At 41.6% G+C, this 24,632-nt stretch overlaps 1 long non-coding RNA gene across 2 annotated transcripts in view; it reads right to left on the reverse strand.

Moving 5' to 3' along the window:
• Positions 1-24,632, reverse strand: part of LOC128853016 (uncharacterized) — a 376,001-nt gene that overhangs the window by 160,365 nt on the left and 191,004 nt on the right. For both annotated transcript variants that reach the window (XR_008451224.1, XR_008451223.1), the window contains exon 5: positions 13,978-14,067. This is a non-coding gene — a long non-coding RNA (uncharacterized LOC128853016). The remainder of the gene's footprint in view (positions 1-13,977; positions 14,068-24,632) is intronic.

Genomic DNA, 24,632 nt, shown 5'->3' on the forward strand with positions numbered 1-24,632 from the left:
CACATTTGTTTTGACTTTGTGTTCTGATTTGCACTTGGTTTTTAATAAATTTTAGAGTTCTGATAAAGTTATCTTTAAAAATTCTATTTTAATATTTTGACTCAAGCTTACTTTTAATTTTTTTTCATTTTAAACAGAAAATTGCTAGAAATAAAATTCAAAGCTACCAGCTTCTATTAAATCGGACTAACTATCGTGACCCCTGCTTTATTTGACAATCACTGCATGAGAAGCCCTGTGAAGGCTGGAAGTAAAAATTGCCATTTTGGCATTTTGCACAAAACAGATTCACACGTGGATGCTGTCGAGGAGACAGCGTTAGGTAGATAACATTAGCTCCAGTGGTAGTGCTTTGGTCTTTCTTCAGCGAATACTTCAGACAGCTAATCAAATACTCAAATTTAAGCAAGTGCTTACGTGCTTTGTAGAGGAGTATGATTTGAGAATGTTCTGAAGGTTAATCATGTACTTCACGTGCTTTGCTGAATTTATTTTTGTGGGTCTGATCCAAAGCCCTTGAAGCCAATAGGATTTTTTTCCTTGGTGAATTTGTGTATCAGACTTTAGAAGCAGCAGCTAATATTTCACTCTTGAAAAATCTTTTTCTCTGTAAAGAATCTTTTAAAACAGTCTTGTATGAACCATTAGTACAGTACAAAATATTAGCATAGCAATTATTATGTTTAAAAAGGAATACAATATCATTTCTTCATATTTGCAATGTTAGGCATCTGTGGGCTTTTTTAAATTAAAATTATCTGCACTCGGCATGTCCGTAGAGGCTAAGAAGCAATAGAGTCAAAATGATAAGCAATGGAATGTAAATTTTAATTTAAAAAAGCACTCCCTTCACAAAATCAGCGAAGTAATTATGTAACAAAATCTATCTGCTATTTAACCAGCCTGTTGGGCGTTGGTTCCCTATCAGCCTCACAAACCCTGCAGAGCTCAGGGCAAGGCCCATCCTCAGAATAATGAATGGCTATTTCAGCGGGACACACGGGTACTCAAGGCAGAGAGGGATGAAGAGCGGTTGCTTCTTGATGTTAACGGTGCTGATGTTAACGACAGCGTCCTATGCACAAGAAATATGGAGGAGCCAGGTTTCCATTTACCAGTGCAGAAAGGTCAGGGTGCTCCATCACTCTGCGATGGGGAGCCCGTGACGCTAACAGTAGAAGTGCCACCTGGAGAAGAGTAATAGCACGCATTATGGAAATGGGAAAGTCATCTTCAGTCCAAAAGAGGTTCTGATGGGAACATTTTGTGATCCATGTTCTCGGTACCACATCTGACAGATGTAATAAATACTCCTGGTTATTATGGGAGCACAAGCGGCCAACCATAAGCAGCTGTCATTTACAGAGACAACGTATCTGGTCAATAAGTATCGCAGTGACACACCTAAAGCCATGAGTGCTCCTCAAGCTATCATAGAATCATAGAATCACCAGGATGGAAAGGATCTCTTGGATTGAGTCCAACCACTCCACTCTGCCACTAAACCATGTCCCTGAGCACTTCATCTACCCGTCTTTTAAACTCCTCCAGTGATGGGGACTCCCCCTCCCTGGGCAGCCCCTGCCAGTGCCCCATGACCCTTGCTGTGAAAAGTTTTTTCTGCTATCCAGGGAACCTCACCAGCACTGGGTGTTCTATACACTTGAAGATGCGATAGGAAAAGCCATTTTAGCTGACCTCTACAGCGTAGAAACTCTGCAACACAGACTCTTAGTCCACCGATGGTGACTGACCGGTACCTTTGGGATGACAGAAACTTTCAGAAATACATGAGCAAGTTTGAGCAACACTGCCAAGACTACATGACCAAAGCAAGGATGTATGAATGAACTGCTAGAGGAACAGTGTTTCTGTGCAGACCTCTTCAGCCTGCAGTTGATGTAGTTTTCTCAGGCAGGAGAGTAAAAATGCCCAGTTGCTTCCCGAATGCATTCAAACAGGCACCTCAGCATGCTCAGCGTTGGTTTGACTCTGTGCTCCCAAAAGGCAGTTGTTGACCTAATTCTGCTCCCATTTAAGTGAACATGGAGAGCTTGGAAAATATGAAGTACAAGGAAGAAACATCCCAGAAGACTACAAGCAAGAAATCAATCTAAAATGCAGAATAAAATACCTACAAGTGCAACAGTTAGAGTGGTACTGTAACATGAATTGCCAGACTTATTCTCTGCAGTTGCACTGAGTATGGAAAAATTAAGAGAACTCCTTGCTGCCCAAACCAGAACTGAATACAGATACAGAGAACAAGGCAAGATTTTGTGGTTCAGGAATCCCTGAAGTCCTAGGTAATACCATAAGGATGATAAATTGAATAGATTTGAAATCCAAAATAGGACCTACGTGATACCTAACTTGTGTTTCAACAGCACAAGTCATAAAAATGTATAATCTAGTGAGATCTTAAGATCTTATACAAATGAAATATTCCTGCTTATACACTTTGTACTGGTAACCACTCAGAAATTTCTGACTGGATAAGAAGGCGTCCAATGGATTTTACAGTTCACGGTTCTTGGTCCCTGGAAGGATCCAAACGGGTACAGAGGAGAGGCAACTAGGTGTGACCCTAGTCCGTTCTTCAGCCGACAAAAGTAGATAAGAATTGGTGTCAAATGGTACATTACAAAACCCAAACACCCCACTCCCCCCTCAATCCACCATCAATCCACGAGAACAGAGCAAGCGCACAACCTTACAGCACCTTTCTCACCTGTGCTTTTCTGGGTGCTCCAGAGCACTTCATTGCACACACTTGCTCCCTACAGCTTTTATCCCTACCCTCTCAGAGCACGAAGAGAAAAACCTCTTCCAACGCCTCCAGCATTACTGAACCTGTGTTTTACGCAGCAGCAGGCAGGGAGCACTATGAGCTCAAACCACCACTGATTTTTCAAACAGCCATTTGATAGATATGAGTGAATATTTAAAGTCCACCAAGACAACTATTGTTGGACACGCAACCTAAATACTGCTGTGAAGACCTACCTCTAACAAGCATCACCACAAACTTCTTAACAGCGCTGCCCCAGTGACTGATAGAGGGTGACTGTGTTCTACTTGAGTGAACTCTTCTCCTACCTGAGCTTGAGGAGTCTAAACCAGCCACGTGATAACGTGTTTTGTGTCACAGACCTGTCCCCAGTGGAAGTCTTTAGAATATATTTCTGTTGTTTTTTTCCCCTATATACACAAAACAAATGCACAGGAAAGAACAGAACTTCACAGAGACTGAAACAGCATCTTGCTGCTTGCTTGTTCTCTCTCCACCACAACCAAAACTAAGGAACAATGTAGTAGTATCTCCTTCAAGACTGCATACTCCTCTCACGCACACAAAGAGGTTTTTAAGACTACATGAAATACACTTGTAAATATGCTAAAGCGGAATCAAACCCCCTCTGCAACAGGCACAGTGGGCAGCTGTTAAATATGGCATTTGCAGCACCTGTAATTTCCTTTTTCCTGTGGCATTTTGAGGTGCATTTAATTTAGAACTGAAATACTGCCACGCGGAGATATAGAGCAGCAAATTCTGTCAGCTTTCTATGAGTTGTAAATTATTGTTCCATGCTAGGAAATAAAAGTTGGTCTTCATTAACTGCTTCCTTTCCCTCCTTTAAAACAACAGTTTTATTTTGCTCCTATGCAAATCTCAGCATTTAAGGAAATGAGTGCAAAAAGGGAAAAGAAAGAAATGAAAAATACCATTTAATACTTCACAACTTAGGTACATCTAAAAGCCCTAATGTACAATTCTGATCTCTTGCCTCCCTGTCCAGCCCCTTCTCTTGCATCGAGGGATGCGAGGATACTCTCAGCTGCCTCTACAATCTCCAGCACAGAAAAGTTTGAGAAACTCTAAGAGAAAGGACAAACAGACCACAGGTTTTATTACACTCCTACACGATTCTGCCTCAAAGGCCCTTAAGCTGCAATCAGAGCTGCCTTCCAGTGAACTTGCTGTGGTGGCGAGGAAAAATTATTTCAGCACCAGAAAACCCAGATACTAATTCAAAAGTGTCTCCTGCCCAGATGAATGCTTAGGAGAAACAGAATTAAGCTCTGAGCTTGCAGGTAATCACATTAAACATCACCAGAAAGCTGTTGCTTGCTTGGATCTCATTCAAACACACCAGTTTCACTCCCATGATTTATGGAACTGCAGAAATCTCCACAGATTATTTTTTTCCCTCTTAGCCCTCTGGTTTAAATATAACACAGTAAGTTAAGCTGAGAAACTGGGAAGGCAATTTACTTTGTTAATATTAAATCAAAGGAAAAAAAAATCAATTCTTTTGTACCTTAGAAGAAAGAAAGAAAATTGAACTGTTCTTCTATCCTAAATGCTAACCGAAACCATCCCTTCCAGGTAGAAACTATCTGTAGGATGAGCCCGAGCTTCCCATCTGCCTTTTGCAATGCAGAATCACAGTCATTCAGAGGGATCCTGGCAGAAATCACAAAATGCAGAAGCACAAAGGAAAAGTTTAATGCGTCCGAGTGTTTCATTGAATAAGTAAAAGCTACAGAAAGCAATTTCCGCAAAGAGAAAAGTAGCCAGAGAACTTATTTCACTTGTTAGGGCAGTTCCTCCTGCCTCACCGATTAGGGGGGTGCTTACGAGGCACCCTGACACCATACCGGAGCAAAGGACTAGCAGAACAAAGGCAAGTATTTCAGCAGTTCTTACTGTAAACTTCAAAGAAGCACAAGACATCCCGCCATCAAGATATTTACCGAGTCACTACACAGCCAGAACTTGAAAAGGGTGCTCATTTATCAAAGGATCAAAAACTGGGACCATAAATTACCTCTTGCTTTTTATCTGCTAAGTGAAATTTCATTGTGAGTAGACACAACATTACATCACCATCAGATATGCCAAAGTGCCCTAAGGCCTTGGGTACATTATACACTTGCCGTTACCATGGAAATAGTGATTCTGATTTAAGAAGTGATAGGCAGCAACCTGTCATGGTGTCATTCTTGAAGGTCCCAAGGGAATCTTGGCGACAAACGCTAGGCTGAAATGCCTCATTGCAATTCCTCTGCAATCGCTATCTCCAGGAAGATTTTGCAGGTATTTTAAAGCCCTGTCACAGAATCCTGATGCAATTGTGACTCCACTGTTATGCTTTTTGTACTGTCATTCTGTGCAGGTAAATGTGGGGTTTGCTACCACTGTTGATTGGAAAATAAAGCTTGCATTGTATCCTCGATAAAACATGCAACCCTTGGTTTGGAAGGTGCACTCACAGAACAGACCTACTTAGAAAAGACGTGGTTGATCTCTGCTTTGAAGTGTAAAACACTGCTCGACAGTGACCATATAGCCAATACAAGACACCGCATGATTCAACAAAACTGGAATCAGTGACTGGGGTAGGATTCTTCTGTTTGTTACGGTTCCAGATGCTCATTTACCATAGTCCAGAACCTTACCTTTCTGTGTTCAAATGCAAAATTGTGAACAAACGGGCTTTGCCACAGTAAAAAAATGCAACCTCACCAACTCTCAAAGTTTTGTCCAACTGCATAAAAAGAAGTTTTGCTCACTATGAAGACAGGGCAAGCTGCACACAAGCCCTATTTGTGAACACATTTTTGCCACTGCTTGAAAAATCTTTTCTTATTTATCATATTTGTATTGTTACCTCCTGGATCCTTGCCAGAATCACAAAGAACTCCCTATTTATTTCTGCCATAAAACATTTCACCTCACTCACAAGAGGAACCACACTATACAGAGAGTAAAAAAAGTCCCCTTCTGGAGCAACACCATTTGTTGAGAGTCCAGCATCTGTGCTGCAGGGGCTCCTCTTCCTTCCCAAGCACATGGCCTGTTATGTGTAGTAAGTCCAGGCCTCATCAACTGAAGAGATAAACAAAATTGTTCCTGTTGTATCCCTAATAATGACCTCAATTCCTAACTCCTTGAAAAATCAGTGAAATGCTATGAATGGTTATGCTTTTCAGCTCGTTTGATTTCTTTTCCACTGGACTCTCTCCATCAGTTCTGCTGATGCTACTGTAGCTGAAATCACATCAACACTTTCCAGGAATTCATTTGATAATGCCAGGTCAGATTCCCATCTAACAAAAAATCTGCTTATTTCTGCTTCATTCAACTTTACAAAAAATTGCTTTAACGAGACAGGAAAGCACAGACACACATATGAACCACTTTTCCAGGCTTAGAACACCAACATGAACATTATGCTTTCTGACACCTGCAGCTTTCACTTACTTCGCCCAAGAGGCAAAGGTACTGAGTAATTCATGGGCCAAGACTTTCACCTTGAGCTAAGAGGTTTTCTTTGTGCCAACGACTCTGCCTGGTCCTCCTTGAGCCAGCCTCTTCTCTGTGCTGAAAGCCACCTTCCATTACCTAAGCAACCTTTTCTTTACAACACTCAGGGTGTTCCCCAAAGAGGTTTGATGTTAAAGTTTCCAATTTGGTGTTAAGCCAGTTGGCTATTTCCACTATCTATATTCACTGGGTGTTTCTTGACAAAAAACCCTCAACTGCTATAAAACCCCAGAACGCCCTGGCTTTGATGGAACTTTGCCAGTTTGTAGTCATTGAAGATCTGACCTGTCTGGAAAGGATAAATTGTAAAGTAACTTAAGGGAAAAAGAAAAGAAATCACTGGTGAAGTAGTTCTTTTCTCCAACCTCATGCACTCTGGAGTAAAAACATTTAAGTTTTTAAAGAATTAAATAGCAAAGTGTTAAATTATAGCAGAATTATAGCACAGTGTTAAAATATCTTATCTGTCCAGCGATGCAATAGCCTGTAAAATTACCATGGCTTGTTCAGAAAATAAACAGAAGAAAATACCGAAAGCACGGTTCCAATCAGGTTTTCCTGCAGGTCCAGTACTTTCCAATTAACATCCAATCTGCTGTTTACATACATGGAAGACAGAAGGTCATTTCATACACTTAACTCAAATAATAGCTTCCATGGCGGAGCACAATGGTATTTGATTCCAGTGCTTTCATCTTCATGGTTCATTGTCCCCTCTGCCAAGACCACAGTCTGGCTCAATCCGCTAACTTGGGGAAACAGAAAAAACATCTGCTGAAGTGTTCTATTGGAAGCACTATTTTCTATTGATATCAAGGATATTGTTTTAGTAATAACAAAAATTGCCTTTGTTTGTCATTTAACTTTTCCTTGGTGTCTGAATGAAACTTTGATGCACCATCTTTGTGCACTTGTTGCATCTTTCCAAAACATGCAGGGCTTACAGGCTTTGCTCTCAGCTATTCCTTTGCTGCAGAAGCCCAGGGAAAGGACAATGCAATGTTGTTCAACCTGGGAACAAACAGGGACCTAGACAGTGAACAGGACCTACACACAGCCTGCTTTCCCCAGGACACCATTCCAGTGTCTCTGTCCCATGCGTTAGAGGAGGAAGGACCGTGGTGTCTTCAGGGGATGCAGAACAGCCATCGTGCAGAGACAGAAATGATGTAAGATTACCATTTTTTTTCTCCTCTACTGCAAATAGGCTCACTAAAATCAATGAGAATAGCCACAAACTAAGCTACCAGTTAAGATGAACAAGGGAGAGAATTCAACTTCATTCATTTTACTTCACGTTTGGTATCCAAAGTGTTGTTTTGATGATTGCCGCCATGCGCTGTAAGTCACTTCTTTCAGCAGAGCATATTCTCTTTGCAAATAGCAAGCTGCTCCTTTTGTGTAACTCAGGATTTTGCCCTTTCTACCCTGTGGCTTTTATTGTATGGTTTTGGGTAGTTCAGACTTCTGATCAGATTTTGTGCACCATTTCTACGCAAGCAACCACGGTCTGCACGACTCTTCCCATACAAGCATTACCTTCTTTCCCCACAGCGTCAGACACCCCTTCTCTGCTCCACAGAGATGTGGACGGACAGGATGTGTCACACTGTGGTCAGGGACTGGGAATCAGAACACTCACAAGGACAGTGAAAGACAACAGACAGTCAAACACACATTAGAAATCATAGAATCCTAGAATCCCTAGGTGGGAAAAGAACTCTTAGATCATGGAGCCCAACCATTCCTATCTGCCACTAAACCATGTCCCTGAGATGCAGGTAAATTCTCAGTAGAAGCAGCAGAATCTGTATTGCCAGATCCAGGGTGAGCTTCCTTAGAAACGGTCATTCTTTTTATGTAGAATAGGGACCTTCTTCTTATCACAGCAAACTTTGAACTGAATTGAAAGCTTTTAAGAAAATAGTAAACTCCTAACGCAAGTTGACTGATTCCTAAACTATAACAAGCACACAAGATATGCAACGCTGAGGTCAATAACTAGTGTTCAAATCTAGTACAAATGTCCCACCAGACTGCAGACTTTGAAGGTTTTAAAAATCTCCTTACCGATAAGTCCACAAAGGTGACGGCACTCTCCATTTTAACCCTTCAAAGCATCTGCGCTCCCGAGCACCGCACACGGCTAAGGTGAGACCCCGACCTCTGCGCAGACACGCTGGGCTCTGCCTGCAGGAAACTGTTCCTTTTCATGAGGTTATTAAGCACTCGAGAGACTAAGCCACACAAAAACATCAGCATATGATCTGTACAGTATCATTGAACCCTGCGCAGAGGCAAAAATTCACAAAGAACTCAGGGAGAGAAAGAGGGGAAGCATCACCTTGAAAAACTGGCGGCTCTACTGCAGCCATAGCCTGATCTTCTATGTCCTTTAACCCATCATCGCACAACTCTAACCTTGGTTTTTTGCTGACTATATATGATAGGAATCTCAAAGTAAGACAGTGTAAAACAGTACTTAAGGATGAAGTTAGAAAGGGAATAAAATGTACTGCCTCAAACTATAAAAGAATGAAGTACTTCTTTTTGATCTGAATAGTTCATAATACTTAAGACCATTCTTACCCTTTCTTCAGGGTCAAAAAAACCTGCATGATTAAGAACACTGTGAAAATGAAGAAAATCTGTGAATTCTGACTATAAAATCCTTTTTCTGTGTCCCCTCACAAATAAATGTAAAGTAAATGCTCGATGTTATTTCTCTGAATTTGTAGTTATCTTATAATAAGACACGATGCAATTATTTTGCTTACAATATTCACCTAGAAACTTGAGGTTATAAGAGAAAGACTAAGTCAAAATCTCAGCACTGACAATATAGTCGCGGGAGTCTTTATTGAAAGAAAAGCATTTGAAGAGTATCTGTCTGATGATTTCAACTTGTCATGCCAGTGCAAGGGCTGTTGTATACGATACACTGTATTTTTCAGTCTCTGGTGTGCATACTGACGAGATGGTTTAAGAGTTGATATAAAATATATTTTAATTCTATGAACATTGGCAGCCTTCTGAATTATTTATAGGATGTTGTCTACTTACTCCATTTGAGTTTGACAATTCCAGATTTAGCATCACACATAAAACTTGCCTTTTGATACAATACTAACATCACAGCTTTGCTGCACTTCCAACTCCAAATGGAATAAATGCACTTCAGCTTTGGATTGGCAAAGCAGAAGGTGTTATAGCCCCATGGCATTCCACTTCTGGCTGATTTACTGAAAAGTATACACACGGGTTATTTTAAACATCAGTTGATAAAAGCCTGGCACAAATCACAACTTGCATCATTCCTTGAGCTCCTTGAAGATTTCTTTGTTCTGATTTTTCACACACCTAATGGTTCTGAGAGTCTGACCTGTGCTGGTCCGGGCTGCTGTTGTTCAGCCGCTGCAGCCAGGTCATTAGGACAAAGTTCCAGCTCTCACCTTTGTGGGGACAGATTAACAAAGCCCCCATAAATTTAATAATTTCTCTAATGAGGATAGTCTGATGAAACATTCCTCTGAGAGAGAGCAGGTGAGAAAAAGGCCGATGGAAGGAGAACAGCCCTGACTACACTTGGGTTGGGGCAACCCATGGTTTCAATACAGGCTGAGGGTGATGTGATTGAGAGCAGCCCTGCAGAGAAGGACTTGGGGTGCTGGTTGAAGAGAAGCTCGATATGAGCCGGCAATGTGCGCTTGCAGTCCAGAAGGCCAACCGTGTCCTGGGCTACATTCAAAGAAGAGTGGCCAGCAGGGCGAGGGAGGGGATTCTGCCCCTCTGCTCTGCATTCAGCTCTGCCATCCCAGCAGAAGGCAACCATGGAACTGTTGGAATGGGTCCAGAGGAGGCCACAAAGAAGATCCAAGGGCTGGAGAACCTCTGCTCTGAGTTGGGGTTGCTCAGCCTGGAGAAGAAAAGGCTCCAGGGAGACCTTATAGCAGCCTTCCCATTCCTGAAGGGGCTACAGAAAAGCTGGGGAGAGACTTTTTAGAAGGGCATGGATTGACAGGATGAGGAAGAATGGTTTTAAATTGGAAGGGCAAAGAAATAGATTAAAAATTAGGATTAAATTCTGCACAATGAGGGTGGTGAAGCACTGGCCCAGGCTGCACAGGGAAATTGTGGCTGCCCCATCCCTGGAGGTGTTCAAGGCCAGGTTGGATGGGGCTTTGAGGAACCTGGTCCAGTGGGAGGCGTCTCTGCCGATGTCAGGGGGTGGAACTGGATGAACTTTAAGGTCCTTTCCAAACCAAACCATTCTATTATTCTATGATTCTATGACTTTAAACTCTGATTGCAGTCTCAAACACAGAATGCATCTTGGGAAAAAGAACACTCATAAACCATCACATTCATTATTCAGCCTAATACAGACTTGAAAATAATGTGTTAACACCAGAATCTTAAGCTTCCTGCCTTGAAAATATAGGGATCTGCTTCTCCTGTGCTAAAAACTGTTTCACTATTACGGATGAAGCAGCTCAGTGTTTCCAGCATTGCTGCAGGTTTAAAAAACTCAGACACTCATCGTCTAGCAGGGCTTAATTGGTAACAGCAAACAGATACACAATCCATAAATTTGGGCTCCAATACGAAGAAAGAAAACATAGACATGCTAAATTTAAATGCATCTTTAAGTTCCGAAGTGCCTTTACTCGCCTATTATAGCCAGAATAAGGATGAACATCCCACCAACCTTGGCTCTCAACGACTCTATTAAATGCAAGGACATAGATATGACCAACACGTCACTCAGCCACATTTTGTGAATTATGACAAAAGAGGAAAAGGAGGTCCATAAGGGCTCACAAAACACTGAAAATAATGTAATTTAACCCCACAGGCAACACAGATGATTTCCCAAATGCAATCCTAAACACAGAGCTCATTCAAAATCAAAGTTGAAGAAGGTAATTATTAATCACATTTCTAGCTCAACTTCCTGACACCACCTGCCTCCACTGTTATTTTTCACACAGTCTGTATCGTCTTATTTCTCTTTGCTGGTGAGAGGACACCAAGAAGAGAGACAATTTCATGCGACCTTTGCAGACCAAGGCCATCATTCAAAGAACATGCAGCCACTCACCAACTGAATTCAGAAATACTAAAATAATACCTCTCGCGTGGGGCTACCACAATCCTTAATTCAGAATAATTTGATTTCAATCATTATGTAAATCTTGTAATAACCATTATCCATTTGGTTCATTTATCCATCTAATCTGTTTATTTGTAAAGTGTGTTTCCACTGCAGAGCTAATTACCACTGGGCTCTGAGAACATGGATTAATTGAGCTGATGCATATACAGCCACACCAAAAAGCTAGATGAGAGTATTTGAGCCGGAAAAAAAAAGCCTGTATCCTACCTGCAAAAGGCATGGAAGAAGTAACCAAATTCTAGTGTACACCTGTAGCCTTATCAGTTATCTTGACTTAAAGACCAAATTGTTTAAGGAAGTGTTGCAGAATTTGTGTATGGACAAGAATAAAAATCTCTAAAGAGCCTAAAATAATGTTGCAGAGAGAACACAAGGTTCATAAATATCTCAGCCTAAAAGCTGTATCACGTGTAGTTGTATTTGCGAGTAATAATTAGAACACAAATAAACAGGGTGCCAAAGGAATCTCTGTAAATTTTATTTATGATGGAAACTTGGAGGATATTTTTCCCCAGCTCTGTAAAAGACATTAAGGCCATTTATCCTCCTGGTAGCAATATGGTAGTTTTGTGTTTTCTAGGTATGACTTTTAAAAATGGACCTGTTCAGGTTTGGTTTTATTTCTATCAAAATTTTTCAGCTATCAAATCCATCACTGCTGCCCTGAATGAACTAAAAAATCTAAAGTCACTAGGAGAGGGAAGCACTATTGAATGCACAAGAAGCACTAGTAGGTAATAGTGCCAAGATCCAAAACCAGCCTATGCATACAAACCTTTCCCTAAATGCAGCCAGATTTTTACAGCCTGAATTTATACTAGGTTTTCTTTCTTCTGCCATTTTATTTTTTGAAATCAGGCTCTGAATTAGGTCTTTAATTTCTCTATTCTGTTCAAAACAAAGAGATCGAATTTACTTCGTAAGAGTTCTTTTGAAAACACTTCTCTGGTGTCAGGCTTGGAACATAGAGCTCAGTGTACTTACTAGAGTGACATGAGTAGGAATTAAGATACACAAGGACCTTATAATTTCAAACCCAAACATTTGAAGCTACACAACTACAAAACTGTTCTATATTAATATTTTCTCAGCAACAGAAATTTGGTTTAAAGAGCAGACATGAATTAATCAAATCCAATCTGGAAACGGTGACTAGAGGATGATAGGCAGGAATTTCGGTGACTCAGAAACTGGCAATACGTATTCAGTGCTCTTAATCTACTTTTAATGCATTTTTCTCTTCTTACTTTCTCTGTTCCTATTGCAAAATCAAGAATCAGTTCTTAGCATAAGGTCTTAAAAATCTTAGAATTCAATTAAAACTCTTAAAATTCAAATCAATTCAGTTCTGCATGTAAAAGGGAAAGGCTGATGCAGTAAGTGGTATCCATATCAGCGCTCGCTCTTCTGCTCCACTGCCGAGAAGAAAGAAAAAGCTTTGCCCCACTTTCTATCACCACAGATGTTGAAAGACCACCATTGTTTCACATTTAAATACGCAGGACATGACAACCCGTCCAAATGTAGGTAAGTTCACACTTCAAAACTCACAGAGTTCTCACTATATTTCTTAAGTTATCCTTACTGGTTTCCCAGTAGTATGGAGCTTAAAGAAAAAATTGATTTCAGGTCTGAAAGGCTCAAGCAAATGCATCAAGATCTCACCATATAAACAGTCCATACTTCTTAGAGTCCATGCTTAGAGTCCTACAGCATCTAAACGCACAGTTTTGCTCAAATACATGGCATCACCATGACATTCAAAAAATAATATGTCATTATGTTGCATTTCCTTCTACAATGATTTCATCCTTTGATGACCATCTTTTTTTAATCTGCCAACACTTACACCGTGAACAGGTCGAACGAAGCTGAAAGACACATCACAAGGAAGGAAGCATCGCAAGGGGACGGAGATCTCTGTGGTACTACTTACAGCTGGGAAGGGAGTACAGAACTGAAGACAGAAAGCTTGTTTGTTGAACGACATTATGTTTTTCAGCATCTGCATCAAGATGCCTAAGTATGTGGGTCTTTAGCATAAATATTTCCAAAATATAGAGTTATTGGGATCAAATAAAAAGACATATGAAAAGCTGACACACCACTGATTTTAGAAAGTTAAGTAAAGTACATACGTTCATTTCTTCTAAATCACTACTTTTAAGCCAAGCTTTTTCAGGACATTACATAAATCCTTGAAACTAGAGGTTTATAATGAAAACACCATCAGACTCTTGACTAAAGCACTGTGATTGGTGGAGCTACAAGGAAGAATTTTTATCTACTTCATATTCCTCTCAGAATAAAATAACCATCTCACAGTAAATCCACATAGAAAAGGTTGTAAAAATGAATCCTGTGAAAAAGATTCCAAAGGGTGGACTGAAGAATTAAAGATAAAACGAATGGATTCCTGTAGGAAAGATCATAATTTCTGTAGGATAGATTGAAGTGCTGAAGGGCTTACCTCTATCTGTACACTAAGGTGTATCACCTGTGCTTCTTGCTCTTTGGATCCAACAACAGCATCACGGTAAGCAGTTTTATTCTGGATCATCTGGGAATGAATCAAAAGCAAAGATGAGCTGAAAGAGCTGTGTAGGTTAAAGGATGCTGTACAGGTTGTACAAAGCCATGGAATAAGGGACATGTGAAGGGCTGGGACTGTCTTTCACTGCCTCCCCTCCCAAAGCCCTCTGAGGGAAGGCTGAAAGAGGTCTCTCTGCTGTACATTTTATAGGGATGCAGGTGGCAAGGGAAGGCTGAGATCCCTTCTCTAATGTGTAGGATACAGTCCTGTCCCTCAGCTGACCTGATCTCCTGAAGGACACTGCACTCCTCTCATCATGCGATCTACATTTCACATGACTTGAGGTGAGCAAGACCAACATGCTAATGGGATACAAAAAGAGCAGTGAACAGCTGCAGGGCAATCCACGGTGCAGCCAGCGCAGCAGAACTGGTGGCTATGGACATACAAAGGAGAAGGGAGGACGGGGCCGACTCCCTTGGGCAGCACAAGCCTCTGTATCAAGCTTTACTGCAGCACCTAAATGCACCGAGAAGGACTTGCAGAAGATGTGAACAGGCGACCAACCATGAACACACACAGCAACAAGAAACGGCAGAGCTGGTCCTTAGGGCAGAACCACTAACTGAGCTTTGACAGGGACTGTGGTGATGAGATGCATCATCTACAAGTTAGGCAGCAATTAACAGGGGTCCCATTTGTAGACCCAGTCCTGGTATGACAGAGGAACCTTGGGACGTGGAAAATCCTGGAAACAAAAATTGACAAAGAATTAATTCTCTTCAAATAGTTATCAGATTGCTTTCCCCATTTATTTCCAAGTAAATCTCTTGACATTTATTAGGTTGCCCACTGGAGTTAATAGGAAGAATCCTATCTATTTTTGGACAATCTGAGTTGAGTACAAGATACCACTAGTTGATTTCCAGAACAGCATGGACAAAAACCACTCAGCTAGTGCTATACCTGCTTAATCTGAGGCAAAATATGGAAGAGAGCCTGATCTAGTGGGGCATATGCCTGCCCACAGCAGGGAGGTTGGAACTAGATGATCTTTAAGGGCCCTTCCAACCCAAACTGTTCTATGATTCTATGACCTGCCCTTCAAAGATTATCATTAACTGTAGAATCAAACTAAAAAATAGGAGCAGCCATGCATTTCAAAACGAAACCAGAAAAGCCACCAGCGTTCCTGAAAAAAGGGGCAGCCCCTCCACGTAGTCTCCATTTCATTTTGCCAGCAGCAGAGATTTCTAAACAGAGCTGACTTGGTTATGGCTGGAACCAGCTGGAGGGAACAAGCAAGCAGGGAATGTAGAAGCTTCAAAAGTTTCTGGTAGAAAGTCAAGATCCAGGCAAACATGGGTTTAAATCACAGGCAGAACCATGACCTTGGATAGGCAAATCGTCTCAGACGGGCCTGCTGGTGCATGGTCATTTCTGGTACCCAGAAGATTCCCTTAAGCTGGTTTTTAGTTGCAGACTGGCCAACATCAAATCTGCATTGCAAATTCTATAGTGCTTTCAATATTCACATGTAAATGGTTACCACAGAGTTTGTGGCCCTTTCTCCAGGTTGTGGGTGATGTAGCTTGTTTTTTTATTAAAGAAGCTGTAAAAACTGTTTGGAGATGTACACAAGGTAAAGCAGATTCCCTGTCTGCTTTGTCACCAGCATGCTTTCCTCTCTTCTGTGCTGGTATTTATTTTAACAACATTGCTCAGCCCTCCACCAGATTTTGCAATCTAATGTTGAGACAGCTGAAAAGGTCAATTAGAAGAACATATCCTAATATCAAATTCAATTCCATAAAACTACTCATTCATAACACAGCATGAAAGAGGATGATCGTTATTATAAATCATGCATTCAGCTAATTGTAAATGTTCCCAGTTGTCAGCTAGGTTTGTGACTTTGCCAAAAGATTTGTGTAGGAAGAGCCGTAGAGGAGCCAGAAGGCAATGTACTGCCTGGAGCAGAAATTCCTTCTTGTCCTTCTTGTTTGGCAGGCAAGTGCTTGTTGACCACGGCATACAGCTCAAAAAAACCCTGTTAGAGGAAATCTCAGCTCTGCTGGGGCGAACGTCCCGTATCACCCTCCTCTAACTTGTGAGGCTATCCAGATCAGTTGAGTCATTGCAATGTCGATTTGAGGACATCCGATTCTCTAGTTGCTCTGAGACAGAATGTTCTTTCAAGTAGTTTACACTGTGGTTAGGTGGGTGTTACCCACCTACACGTAGCTCCCATTTTAGATATTTTCTTTTTTAAGCACTTATTAAAGCCCAGCATCCAAAACTCTTCCATCCTTCTGGGGGGTTGGAACTGGATGATCTTTAAGGTCCCTTCCAGCCCAAACTATTCTATGATTCTACGATTCTATAACTGGGCTGAGCTGGATTTGTATTCAAAAAATAACACCAACAGGAAAGGACACAGGTAACACAATCCAAAAAGACCTGGAGATAGAAGAAAAGAGAGTGATCAGAAAGCACTAATACCAGAGTAACGTAAGAGACTGTCCAAGTGAACAGTGAGGGCAAGTGCACGGTGTACAAGTCAAAGACCCCTCCGCTCTGGAAAGCAGCTCTTGTTAAGTCACAGCTTCAAAAAGCAGAGACAAATTCTTTTTTTTCCTAGGTTGATACTTAACTTCTACACCCAAGGAGAATAAATACTCAGTGCAGACGCACACTTTGAAGAGAATAGAATTAAGCAGCCCAAAGCCATGCAATGTAAGATACATCTCAAGGAGAGACCTGTCATGTGAAGTAGGAGCAGGTCTGAGTTCTGGTGGATCCACAGGGAAACAGATTCATCAGACAGAAGTTACAATAGATTCTCTACGTAAGAAATGGTCTCGAAGTTACAGTGGCATTCATTTAATTGCGCTGTGGGTGTTGTGGGGTTTCTTAAGATAAAATTGATGGATTGTCTTTCTTCCCGAGATAAATTGTTTGGGATAAGAATTTCATTGATTAAGTTAATTAAAAGCTCATATAATCAGAGAAAAAGTTAATTCTGGCTGCATTTGCACTTTATAAGTAGTCAGTAATTTGTTGAACTAGGAGAACTGTTTAAAATGCTTTCTTACATTTCCTTACCATTTTATTCTCTAAGAAACTAGTTTTGTATTGAAATTATAAAAAGAATGGTAAAATTAAAATAAGATTTATCGTACTGTCCCATGAAACATGACCAAGAAGTCTAAAAACATCACTCACAGGATTGTTGTCACTGTTCCGAACTTCTGCCAAAGGACAGACAGCAACCTCTGCTTGTGTACTTACTTCTGTTACTTATTGTCTGCAGTCACTTCTCTGTCCTGCTCCAGACCAGACAGATACTCCTTTTTTAGCCCAAGAACTGCAGACTGCGGGTCTCCACTGCACTCACCTAGTCTAGGGAGGAGAGGACAATAGAGCTGGTGTGATAATCACACACCAGGTTGTGGAACTGGATGGGCTTTAAGGTCCCTTCTAACCCAAGCTATTCTATGACTATGTTAAAGGTTAAAAATCTCAGGAACTTCTTCCTTCATCAGTGTTTTCACAGAATCTTAAGGGGTTTTCTAGTTTAAAAGACTTAGGGTGTTTTGACAGCTGTCCAGCTTAGCAACTGAGGTTATCAGACTACGCAAAAAAAAAACCCCATAAATACAGGTTTGCCAATTTTTTTGGGCACAGCCACAGTTTATTATGATTATGATTCCTCATTTACAGAGTTCAGGGGAAAATAAAAGGTCATGTCCATTCAGGCAGTATCGGCATTTAACCTGACCCTAAAGTTGCTGAACATACTAAATGAACTGACGGATAATTTTTCTGCCCCAAAGCCTTCCTCATGGTGCAACGTGAACAGCCACATCCAATTTTTCAGGTGTGAATTTCATAGTTTCTGGATATTAACATGACCCTTGAAGGAAGTGATTCTGCCCCTCTGTTCCTCTCTTGTGAGACCTTTCCTGGAGTATTGTGTCCATTTCTGGAATCCTCAACATAAGAAGGAGATGGAGCTGTTGGAACAGGTCCAGAGGAGGCTACAAAGATGATCGGAGGGCTGGAGCACCTCCCATCTGAGGACAGGCTGAAAGAGTTGGGGTTGTTCAGCCTGGAGAAGAGAAGGCTCCAAGGAGACCTTATAGCGACCTTCCAGTACCCAAAGAGGGCTACAAGAAAGCTGAAGAGGGGCTGTTCACAAAGGCTGTGGGGATAGGACGAGGGGCAATGGGTATAAACTGGAGAGGGGCAGATTTTGGCTAGTCATTAGGAAGAACATCTTCACAATTAAAGCGATATGTCCCTGCCCATGGCAGAGGGGTTGGAACTGGATGATCTTTAAGGTCCCTTCCAACCCAAATTAATCTATGATTCTAGGATTTCCTCCACGCATACATACTAAAATTAGAAAAGAAAGAAATATTGCTACAGCAAACTTCAGGGATGAAAAAGGAACAACATTTTTAAAGAGCACGTGGATCAACAGATGCATGTGTACACACATGATGGCAGGGGAAAGAGGTGTGATGAGTGTTGCCTTCATCACTACAGAGCTAAAGGAAGTTTCGGTTTGTTTAGTTATAGAAGGATTACCTAATAGATAGTATATGAGCAGGACTATTCAAGTGCACCAGTGCTTCCCTGGGGGCCTCCTGTTTACACAGAACAAACTACATGAACCTTTCGCTTTGCACAACACGTGTGGTTGTGATCTCTGTTCACCTCACTGGTGCAGGGCTCCAGTTTCAGAACTACTGGATGTAGCTGTCCCCCCCTCGCTCCAGGTAACGATATTTTTTACAGAGCAGCTCCCAAAACAGCTGCGCAGCTCTCAAGAAGCAAACACCTCACAGACAGGGCTTGATCTTTAACATTGATGAGGAAATGAAACACCATAGCAAACAAAGTCATATATTGACACAGTATAGAAAAACAACATTGCTCTTCATGGCCCACAACATCAATAGAGGAGAAAATCAAAAGAATTTCCTTGCAGCTCCAGCAGGAGACCTCAGGTGTGAGGCTGGACGATGTTTAACTCCTGCTCTCTTTCATTTACAACTACCTCCTTGCAGCTCACTTGCTTGATCCTCACAGATCAGATGAACCCCCACATCTGTTTGTGCAAGTACAGACGAGCTTATCTAAGCATACATTTTCTGCACACAGATAGCTCTTGGCATACTCATATTTTGCATTAATCATCTGAATCTTCTTTCTTACCCTTCCGTGCACAGTCAAGTCAGGTCATAGAGCAGGGACAGAAAGTGAATCTACCACTGACTGCCACAAGGCACAGAGAAACAATTAATTCCTCCCCTTCCTTGATGAGCCTTGGCCTTTTAACACATCAATCCCTTCCCTGCTACTCTTTCCTCATCCCAGAAACCAGTTCTGAGGCCTCCCTCACCTCTAACTTCCCAGATCCAGTGTGAACAGAGGCATTACAGCTTCATCACCACAATGGCACAGGTCTTTGCTGCAGCAGCAAAGAGGTGGGGTTCCTTGGACACAGCAAAATGACCATGGAAAAAAAGAGCAAAGATTAAAACAAGCGTTCTGTGCAGCCTAGGTTTTTAGTGAGTTTGACCGGAATAAGTTACTCTGAGGAGGCAGTTTCCAACATGTTTATATATGTTTAAATAAAAAAAAATTATTGCAAGCAGGGTAAAATAAATAAAAAGCAGAGAGCATCAGAATTTCCAGTTCATTGAGGCTGATCTTTGAGTAAGTGCTTGCCCTCCAACTTCCTAGAGCAGAAAAATTCCTCCAACAACAGTTTTTTCCTGTTTCTCTTAAATGCTGACCTTAAATATTAGTGGCTCTAGAAATTCTCCAATGCCTCAGAGAATACATCACTTCACATGTTTTCCTCTATGTTTATAGGTCAGACTATTAAAGCCATCCGTGACCTTCCAATACCAGGAAATGAAAAAAAATTTACTTGAAAGAGCATTCTATCCCAGCTCATGTGCTCCAACAGAAGTCCAGCCACCTTAAGCCATCCCCAAACAATGTGCTGAACCTGTGTAACATCTGGTGATTTGGAAACCAAATGACACACCATAAAAATGGCTTTTTCTTCCAATTTCTTTATCTTCTTTCTACATTTGATGAACACTGAAAAATATTATTCTTTTTAACCAACCTGATTCATGTGTTTGTTAGGTTTCCCTTAGTCTTTAAACAATCCAAGTTCAGTTATTCTTTTCTCAGGGATCTTATTTTCCCACTTAGCTTTAGAAATTACTCTCATTCACAAATCTAATCAACCTTCTGACTTTAAAACCAGCAGCACACTGGTAGTTCAGAACAGCAAAAGGCTCCAGAGTTCAGATAATTACATCTACTTCTGAAACACAAGGGTAACAACTGAAATCATTCTATGATCCTATGACAGCAGAACTCACAGTATATGTTGTGCACACACTGGAGGACATTGGGACATCCAGACCAGAAGCTACTGAGCAGGAAAGCTTCCCTGTGCCCTCCTTCCCTAAGCTTCTGGAATTAAAGCATTTATACTTCCATCCCAGATGTCCGTTGCTCTGGGGTTTGGGCTTGCTCATGTCATTCCAGACTACAGAAAACTCAGACTATTTAGTGCTCTGCTTTGGTATTGAAGAAGCAGCTCTGCAGATCAGTTTACTTTTCTGTTCCTGGTAAGTCGTAACCTGGAAATGACTTTTCATTTCTTCTGAGCACCAAAGAAAACAGCTTCAGCAGAAAAATTGCTCAATTCACTCAGTCGAACTGAATTTGAAAGCAGGCTGCCCTGCTGGTGCCGGTTCAGTTTCCAGTAGGCTATGCTGTCTGCATGTTTTAGTTTTTGTAGCACTTGGCTTTCCTTGCCTTTCCCTATTTCTGCTCCTTCTGAATGAGTCCACCCCAAGAAAATCCATCGAGGCACGCTAAAAGAACAGACCGCTTTGTAGAGAAACCGCTTAGTAACAACGGAGCATCTTGTGAATGATGTGAAGCGTTATGTCTATAACTGAACACTCCAGTTTTTGGAAACGCCATGAATCTACCTATACACCCTTAGGTCTGCAGGACTTGGCCCTTTATAAGACCTTGTCCTAGAATATCACAGAATCATAGAATGGTTTGGGTTGGAAGGGTCCATGAAGGTCATTTAGTCCAACCCCCTGCACTGAGTGGGGACATCTTCAGTTGCAATGGGCTGCTCAGAGTCCCATCCAACCTGGCCTAGAATGTTCCCAAGGATGGGGCAACCAGCACCTCTACAGGCAACCTGTTCCACTCCTTCACCACCCTCAGTGTAAAATACTTCTTCCTAATATCTAGGCTAAACCTCTCCTCTTTTAGTTTAAAACTATCACCTCTTGTCCTATTCCTACAGGTCCTGCTACAAAGCTTTTCCCCTTCTATCTTATCAGCTCCCTGTAAGTATTGAAAGGTCTCCTCAGAGTCTTCTGTTCTCTAAGCTAAACAGCCTCAACTATCTCAGCCTCTCTTCACAGGGCAGGTGTTCCAGGCCTTTCATCATTTCGGTGGCCTCCTCTGAACTTGCTCCAAGAAGTCCATGTCCTTCCTGTGCCGAGAGTCCATTTCATGCAGCCCAGGACACGGCTGGCCACCTGGGCTGCGAGTTCATGAGTTTGGTTAAAGTGCAGTTAGGGCATAACCTCACCTCTTTGAAATCACAGTGCTTTTGTGATACGCATAGGTGTGAGGCTGCCATAAAATTTTTTAGTTCATAAATCAGGTCAACAGCAGAAAATCAATCGAAAAACAATTAAAAATAATTCTCTGGTGAGAGGAACATGATCTAATAGAAAGCCTACAGTTACACCAATTTACCTACAATAAAACATTTAATTTTGTCATCCAACATGAAGTAGCAGTTGTAACTATCATCTTTTTTACAGTGATGACCGAAGCTGATGTTTGCACTTCAACTCCCACCTGAACTTCTGTCATATCAACTCTTTTAGAACTTCCCTTCTGCAGCTGCTTAGAGCTAGAAATAAACAGCTCAGGAGAAGGTGGAGTTGACAGTGTGACTCTGCAACACTAAAACCATGCAGTGAAAGGCAGACCCTCCTTTCAAAGCAGGAGGCAAAGGTTGCCAACCAGAAGCTAAACAGTTGGCCTCAATATCAATGGTATTTCTGCTGGATTTGGCGTGCCTTTTTCTGAACGTAGCGAGAACGGTTCTTGCCTCCAGCAAGCAGGTGGTCACACCTCTCTATTTGCCGTGACTGCTGATAAAACCAGCAGTTCTGCTGCAGTCATTTAAGGGGAGAACAATGCAGTTATTAGGCACAGCATTAGTGCTGGATCTTTGAAGGGACTGACAGTTAAAGGCGGCTCAGAGAACTACCAGCAACTACAGTGATGGCCATCAGCATCTACAAAGGGAGCAGTGCTTGGGTGGGGTGGTGAAAGAAAAAATCCAGAGAACGAACAATCTAAGGCTACATGGTGTGAATGGACTGTCAGAGCTGTCGTGCTGTGCACGATTCATTTGAGACTTCAAATTTAAACTAAAAAATGAACAACACAGATAAATGTTTTGAAACCTCTGGAAAAAAAACATATCCATAAGATTTTCAGACACCTGCTTTGGCTACTGAAGACCCGAAAGAGAGAGGACTGCATAGCTTTTACAGCATTAATACATGACATGAATAACATAACAATCATCAAACGTACGTCAAGGAGATTTATGGAAATACAGCATTTAAGATAAAGATATTGGCTGAGAAAAGGCAAGAATGTTTGGAACAGAGGAATATTTTATTGAAGTAGATTGAAGTAGCTATTTCAGATAACCTACAAATGACATTAGTTTTCAGCAAGGATTCCTGCAGATGTTGGACAAACTTTGCATTTCAGAAAGGTCACTCTGACATCCAATGCTATATGTACACGGCAGTCAGGAAAATGCACCATATCAAATTCAAGAAAGTATCCAAGATCTAGAAGAACTGAACGCACAGCTCCTGAAGCCTCCCAAGCATAGTTTCTATAGAAAATAAATCTCCTACAGCAGTGGTTTAAACACACAAAGAAAGATAAAGAAGATTTCATCTCACAATACTGCCACCCATCTCCTCATTGTTGAATCTCTGAGATAGCCAATACTAAGTTTTCTTAAGTATTTCACGTAAGATGACCAGTCTACCTTCTTTTTAAGTGGTCATGAACCTCACCTTCTCTTACAGTGAGAGGGACCTTGCTTCCCTAGGTCCTGCCTTATGGCACATCCACTCACCAAGGAGAGTGAGGCACAAATGTTGTTGAGTAGCTCAGCTTTCTACTTGTCTGTTGTTACCAGTTTCCCAGTCGTGTTTATTGTGGTTGACAAACCTGTAGAAGCCCTTCTTATTATTCTTTGCATCTCTTGCCAAGTTCAGCTCCAGCTGTGCCTTGGCCTTCCCGATCCCATCCCTACACCACCAGGCAGTGTCCCTATACTCTTCCAGACACCTGCTCAGCTTCCACTGCTCATGTATTTCTTACATGCCCAGCAGGTCTCGACTCAGCCATTCTTCTCTCTTCCTCCCCTTTCCTGATTTCTTACGCCTGGCTGTCACAGTGCCTATGGAAGGCAAAACCAGATCCTCAAGCTGGTCTAAAGATGTGATCTAAAGACATCAGAGGCAGAGAACAAGCTTATTAATAGAGTAACAAAAATGGTTTCATACAATCCTATTTTCCTTATCCCTGCTAGTTCCATGTGCACCTTTCAGAGATACCTTAACAATCTCATCCAAGCTCTGGACAATTTACTACCAGAGTCCTGATGACATAGCCTGACAGGTTAGTACAAAAGAAACTGCCCTGAATCCTCCCCAAGTCAGCTATCTTCGCTGTTACTGCAAGCAGAGTGAAATCTGAAATCCATTTGCTTTTCTAGATGGAAAAAATACCAGCTTATTCCTACACTGTTTTTAATGTTGAAAACAGTCATCTGCTCTAGTTGATAAAAGCAAAGAAATTGGCAGTTTTAGGGCCTTTAGCTCAAGTTAGTGTTAGCATACAATCCCTACAAATGGCCTTTGGGGGAAAGATTAATGGGAGTGGTTTCTTTGGAAAGATGGTGCTTGCAAAGTATGCCCTAACGGATTTAAACATAGGTACCCAGTAACCCAAAGTAGCAAGGCAAATCACATAAGAGAGAAGGGAAGCCCAGAAAACTCAGTTCTGGATAAATAAAGGAGGGCTCAGAAAGAGAAAGGATTCCAATGCCCAAAGTCACACCTCTGCTACAGCCGTTTCCTGGGACCGACCACTCTTGGGTGTGCTTTGCCCTACTCTCAACTCCTTTCCTCAGCTGGGCAGTCTGCTGGCCAGATCCCTCCCATTGACAAGGAGAAGACCTCTTTGAGCAAATGGAATGACTCTAAGCATCAAAGAGGAGGTCATCCATAAGCCGCCTTTAGAATTTCTCTTATTTGCAGAAAGCCGTTATCCCTCTTACGCACTTGTGATTACAGCCACAGAATGTCACTTCTCTCTTAAGTCATCACCCAGGGCATGGAACAAGGACAGAGCCAGAGCTCTGTGTCCAGCTCTGCAAGTACTGCTAAACCAATTAAGCGAGCTGCTGGAACACCGGTCTC

This window comes from Cuculus canorus, chromosome 9 (genome assembly GCF_017976375.1).
Source record: "Cuculus canorus isolate bCucCan1 chromosome 9, bCucCan1.pri, whole genome shotgun sequence".
Taxonomy (NCBI): Eukaryota; Metazoa; Chordata; class Aves; order Cuculiformes; family Cuculidae; genus Cuculus; species Cuculus canorus.